Source organism: Raphanus sativus, chromosome 8, assembly GCF_000801105.2.
Source record: "Raphanus sativus cultivar WK10039 chromosome 8, ASM80110v3, whole genome shotgun sequence".
NCBI classification, from domain to species: Eukaryota; Viridiplantae; Streptophyta; class Magnoliopsida; order Brassicales; family Brassicaceae; genus Raphanus; species Raphanus sativus.
Genome location: NC_079518.1, coordinates 2,413,937 through 2,420,198, shown reverse-complemented (window position 1 = coordinate 2,420,198; position 6,262 = coordinate 2,413,937). Strand labels below are relative to the sequence as shown.

General features: G+C 32.1%; 1 long non-coding RNA gene across 1 annotated transcript; it reads right to left on the bottom strand.

Annotated features, from left to right (window-relative positions):
- Positions 1 to 564: 564 nt before the first annotated feature.
- Positions 565 to 1,592, bottom strand: LOC130498606 (uncharacterized). Its single transcript, XR_008937499.1, has 3 exons — positions 1,452 to 1,592; positions 1,205 to 1,374; positions 565 to 1,135 (listed from the first exon to the last, which is right to left on the bottom strand). It is a non-coding gene; the product is annotated as an uncharacterized LOC130498606 (long non-coding RNA).
- Between the last annotated feature and the right edge of the window lie 4,670 nt (positions 1,593 to 6,262).

Here is a 6,262-nt window from a genome sequence, read left to right as displayed (position 1 = left end):
TGTGTGAGATATGCTACTTACCCATTAACCCCATCCACCAATTATCATGTATTTTTCAACATTTATTTTGAGGAAATTGAGTATGTAAGTTGAAAGAACAGAATATTACAACTATGATTCTTGTGATATTGGTAATTGTATACATCTTAAAATAGCAAAACGAAAAAAAGAGGGCAAAAATGCTTTGAATCTAGACTTCTTCTATTAAAGTCCGGAAGCCTCCATCAAAAGAAAAACAGATGTTTATAAATCCACAAATCTCATACGTAGAGGATAACGAAGGTGGGCTCCAGAAAAAGGCTCACATGGCAACTTGAGAACTAGGCAAACAGAGTACAGTTGTTGTTAGTGTGGCCCAATAACATTTGGCCCTCAGAATTTGAGTAAACCAGAACAAACAAAGCTAAACATGTGAATGTTTTAGGTGGTGGAGTCTTCTGAAGGCAAAAAAGATCCGTATCTTATTATTACCAATTACCAAAAACTACTAAAGAGAGATGTCCAAACACACATGCAGTTCACATTATAAATGAAACGAATCAAACAGGAAAATTCATGTCCCCAAAACGTAACTCCATACAGTATTTTATCATATAAACACCATTTCCTAACAAACAAAGACCAAGATTAGACATACATCAAAAAAGAACACATGAGTCATCCACGAGTAAGAGAGAAAAGAAGAAAGATGTTCTCTCTCTCTCTCTCTCTTACTCACCCTTAATCCCAAAAAAGTTAAAAAACAAATAAGCTTTTACTAAACAAAAGGCAAGGCAAGGCAAGGCACGGCACCTGGCTAAACATGTTCACCAGAGAACCTGCCCTTCTATAGATTTTTGTCCTTCGAGTTTTGGCTACACAGATGATGACAATGGTGAGTCAGATCATGTTGTCGTTGTTGTTGTCGCTGTCATTGCTCCAGATATGTCTCTGCTAAATCTATTGTATTTCATGCGACTCTTCACAAGTTGTCATGCTGCTATAGCTGACATCAGTGATAACTCTCCTGCCAAAACTGCTCCCGCCACTATCGTCGCTAGCCTCCTTGAGTTCATCCCCGACGACTCCGTGCTCTTGCTCCTTTAACTCCCAGCAGGTTTAAACACGCTGATTGAGACGCAATCTGCTGCGTTACCTGAGAGATTCCAAAACCAAAATCAAATCTCACAAATTCACAGAACTATTTATATTTTGATTGATTTACCTCAATGGATGGCATAGTGACAGAGACATGGATATCTTTGCCGTCGTCAACGGCTTCCATCATTGTGATTCATTGGGAGCTCTCCACGTTTTGAGCTGGATCTTGGCCAGTGGCTATGAATACAACAGAGACTATGTTGCTGGCGTGTGCGTTGAACCCACCTAGGGACCCTGCGACAACATAGACCGTGAGTTTCTTGTCTGAACAGAAGTTACCTGAAACAATTAAACAAAGAGAAAGATCATACTAGTAAATCTTAGAGTCTTTCCAAGTCTCGAGAGGACACTAATAAGCTTAAAGGGAATCACCGGAGATTCCGATGACATCTATGTCAGGAATATCACACCCTGACATATGTCTAGAATCTTAGAGCTCGAGCTTTTTTGCACTACTCAAATCTCTTGACAAGGGAGAGATCATTGACCATCTTCTCAATTGCTTCATCACGATGACCTCTTACTTTTCTCTACAAAAAAGACGCTCACGTCATCTCAAAATTCAACAGAGCTAATCCACTGAAGAGAAAAGGTTAGAATATTCTCTATTATACCTTGAGGAAAGGAACCATTGCCACTGCTTCTTCAGCAGTTTCAAGACAGAGTTTGCCCATAACGCAGAGCTGTTCAAAGCAATGGTTATAAAGTCTTGTGTCACAAAAAAACGACTTAGCTGGTGATAGAAAAGATTTAACATCTTACCTCAAACTGAGTGAGTTGATGCCTACTGAGTATTCTGTGGAATTTAAGTTAAGATCTTAGACCATATGGCATACTCTCGCAAAACTAAGGAATTAAAACTCTCTCATTCACCATTTAGTGCTAAGAAAAGCAGAATCAATGAATTCTCATAAAAATGCAAACATGTCAAAACGCAACGGCTTCTTAAACATTATGAAACAACTAATCGAGAAAGAGGTTAAATCGCTTCACATACTTCAACGGCTTCTTAAACACTCTGCAGGGAGAATACCTATATAAGTCCTTTACCAAGAAAGGATTGATTTTTAAAGACTAATATACATTCTTTCAACAACAACAAATCCCATCAACAGACATCTTTGACGTTTGATAAAAAATATTTACTGGTTGCTTAAATTCATTCTACTTTCAACCCTCTCCAATTTATAGGTTAGACATACATGAAACTGAGAGGTCGTCATCGTTATTGGGTTAAATGAGAACGACATTTATGGCGAAATTATGAGGGATACATTGAACAATAGATGAGATTGGGATACGTTGAACGATGGAGGAGATTAAAAATTAATACTACTAATTACTATCTTACAATACAATGCTAAAAAATATCACAGCAATCTCGCAAATTTGAATAATATGATACAGTGTGGTTATCTAGAAAACAATATTAACCTATTTTATAGGACATATTTTACTGCCAGCAATTAAATATGTAACGAACGCATGCTCCTTCATTGTCTAAATTTTGAAGCTTTATGTCACGTAGCAAATAACATATACTTTTTAATTTGCAAAGGTAAGTGATATTATCGTAAATCTTCCTTGACATCTCTATTTATATAAAATAGAGATTCCTTCTCTTTTGGGATGTCCACATCAGATGATAAGTCACTAATTCGGAGCTTAATGTCGCGACAAGTGTTCTCTAAATGATACTGTGCGTTTTGTTGTCGTTTTTTCCAGAATTTTTGGGCTTTTACTTAATCCCTTATCCGGCTCAATAGACAACAAAACCAACGCACAAATTTTAGGGTTAGTGTTCTTCTTCCACAACAAAGCGTCTTCTCCTTTGTTTTAGGGTTAAAATAAACATGTTTTAGAAATTTATTTATGGAATATGTAACATGTAATTATCTGGCTACTATTGTTATATAGATCACTTGACTTTGAAAACAACTAAACTGTACAATAAATATAATAACAAAAATAATTATGAAAAATTTCAAAATATGTATTATCTGAAAATGTTTAAAACTAATTGTAAAAAACAAATCTTAACTAATTATAGTTTGAAACCAAATTATTAACAAGATAAATTACATAAAATTATAATAAAGTTAATTAATCTATATAAAACTGAAAATAATGAAATTTAAAATTTAGATTAAAAGATGATTAATTATGAAACTATAACAATTTAAATCAAATATGATAACACATCAGTTATCCATCGACTCAACCGGTTAGTTTCCGGTTTCATTAATTTTTACAGGTTTTAAATCGAAATCTAAATCGAATTATTAACCTATGCAAATATCACAACATTGGATTTGACATCAGATCCAGATCAAATTTTAAAATACTGATTTAAATGCAAAATATTTAAATACAAAAAAATCTTACAAATTAACAAAATTTTTACTTAAACTATTAATGATTTTTATCCTAAAATATTCTTTGCTTCGCACAGGGCGGATCAAGATCAGTTGTATTTTATTTTTATGTAAGTGGTGGAGTCTGTTCGCTGCCTTCGTTTTTGACCTATATGGTTTTACTGTATCTTTAGAAGCGCGGTAGTCCGGTCATTGGATTCCTTTGTGATCCATATGTTTTTTTTTTGTGTATTAACTTTTAATTTTACAGCTATTAACTTTTAATTCGTAAGTTGTAATCCGGCGGTGGTAACGAAGTCCAAATCATCTATTTTGGTCTTTAATATTTTAATCCAAATCATTTATTTTGGTCTTTAATATTTTAATCCGAGACCATGAGCTAACACATTTTGCTCATATTATGAAAACAATTTTTTTCATTAACGTCTGTCACATCGATTTTTGAAAACGATGACATGTAATTGTTGCTATTGTGCTTGTACAATTTATCAAATATATTGAGTATGGTTACTCTAATTCCGTAAAGTGAATTTTTTTGCACTTCCAACAATTGTATGCTCTTGTTTAGTTTGATCGACCTTTGGCTCTCCCCCTGCACAACATTTTCTTATTACATTTTCCTCTAGCGGTTGTGGTTTACTTCTGTTGACGGTATCCATCATTTTTGATTTAGTTGGTGTAGAGTTCTTTCATTGTATCTGTGACGTTAGGGTCGGGTTTGCTTGAGTTAGTCACATAGAAACCGAACGTAAGTAGCCATGGTTGGGTTCGTAAACTGAAGGTGCAGAACGTGTGTATTAATTTCGTAGACGTTAAACTATTTTTACTCCCCTTCATGTTTGTTATTATAATTCGTATAGTTGGAGGTTTTATTTTTCTTAACATCCGTTGTAATATAAAGAACGTGTTTTATGCCAATGCCTGATTAAAACATAAATTATAAAACAAATAGAACTAATGCAACATTCGCTTTATAGGGAGTAAACTCTCCTCATTGTTCTTCTGTTATGCTTTACCTTGTTTTTTATTCTTTTTGCCAAGGTAAACCATAGTTTGACTTAACCGATTGTAATAAGTTACAAACTCTACCCATTTAAATGGAATTCACATATTTGGCAAAAATAAAACTAATACTGGGTCTTTCTTTTTATACTGAACTGGGACTCTTATATAAATAAAATCATTGGTTTGCTTTTTTTGGGTGCAAATCAAGTAGGGAGGCCAAATTGGTCGACCAACCTTTTCTTTTATCTTCCTTCTTTACCCAGATTCCTTAAATGTTCATGGCTCTCAGTAATTATAATTCCATAATATTCTAGTTCAACTTCGGAACGTATTTAATTATATGTTGATGGAAAATTAAAGTTGTAAGGTGAAGAATTTGTACTAATCAAGAAATGCAAAATCATGTATTCCTTATGGTCACCAAATTATAGCCTTCTTTTCTAATTTCAGTTCATTGTAAAGTGTTTTTAAAAGCTTTAGTGGCTTTGTAACTTAAATAGATGCAGAAATGGGGGAAAAAACCTCGTTTTATGATTATCGAAACCCTTTATGCCCAACCAAGAATTATAAAAACGACTCCATCTAATTAACGGTATGAAACTATAAACATAGAATCGCAATTGTGTTGTGGTTGATGCGTTTGTACCATCAAAGTGGACCTCCAAGTATGCGCGCTGAGTTGCGATGTTTTATATTTGCATTGAAAATCTATGACCTCAAAGATTAAACACTTGTCAAAAATTTTGTGTTGGTGTGGCAAAAGACTGAAGAGAATCTTTATGCTTTTGTATATACAAATTTGACTTGAAAATATATTGTTTGATAGTGTAATTAAACGGCTGATTTCATATATTACGTAATTTGTATTTTAAATGTGTCAAAAGTTCAGTTGACAGAGGAGACAACGTTAGCTAACCCGAGGTCTTTTGGAGCCCATTTTGACTTGTGGCTGTTTGTAAATTATATAAGATGGAGACGTTTTTAAAACATCTATTATATTAAAAAAGAAGTCATGACTTCTAATTCATATATGATTTTGTAAAAAATGAATTACCTACTAGATTTGGTCACACAACATTTTTAATCATTAATGATATACTTAGACATGTTTGTTTCCTTGATAAATTATAAATAGATATTCCTAGATTTTCTCTTAATTACATCCAAATAAAATCTTTTGAAATCTATTTATTTAATGTATAAATATATATTCATATTTATTTAAAATATTAATGTTATAATTCGTTTTTCACTTTACAAATATTTTAAATATTTAATTAATTTCGTAATTAATAATAGACTACATGTATATTTTTTTATTACAATAAAAAATTTAAGTATCTAATAATTTTGTAATTATATTAAACCCATGTACAATTTTGTATAGTTTGTGATATAAATTTATATAATATTTTTCAATTAAATTTTTGATCTCTAACAATTAAGATTTGTTAATATTTGTATCACATGATTGAAAAATATGTCATCAATATGAACAATAGGTCTACAAATGCTATTTTAAAAGTGCATGGCGCCATATTCATATACTATTCATTAATGTGATTGTTTTGTATCTTTTATCTTGTGCAATTTTGAAAATGCAATAGATATTATACCAATTTTTGTCATTAGCATAAATTACATTTATTCAGTCAATTATTTAAATCATACAAATAATTCGATTAACATATATGTATGATCAAAACCTAAAATACAAGTATACTTTTAAGGAAATTAATATC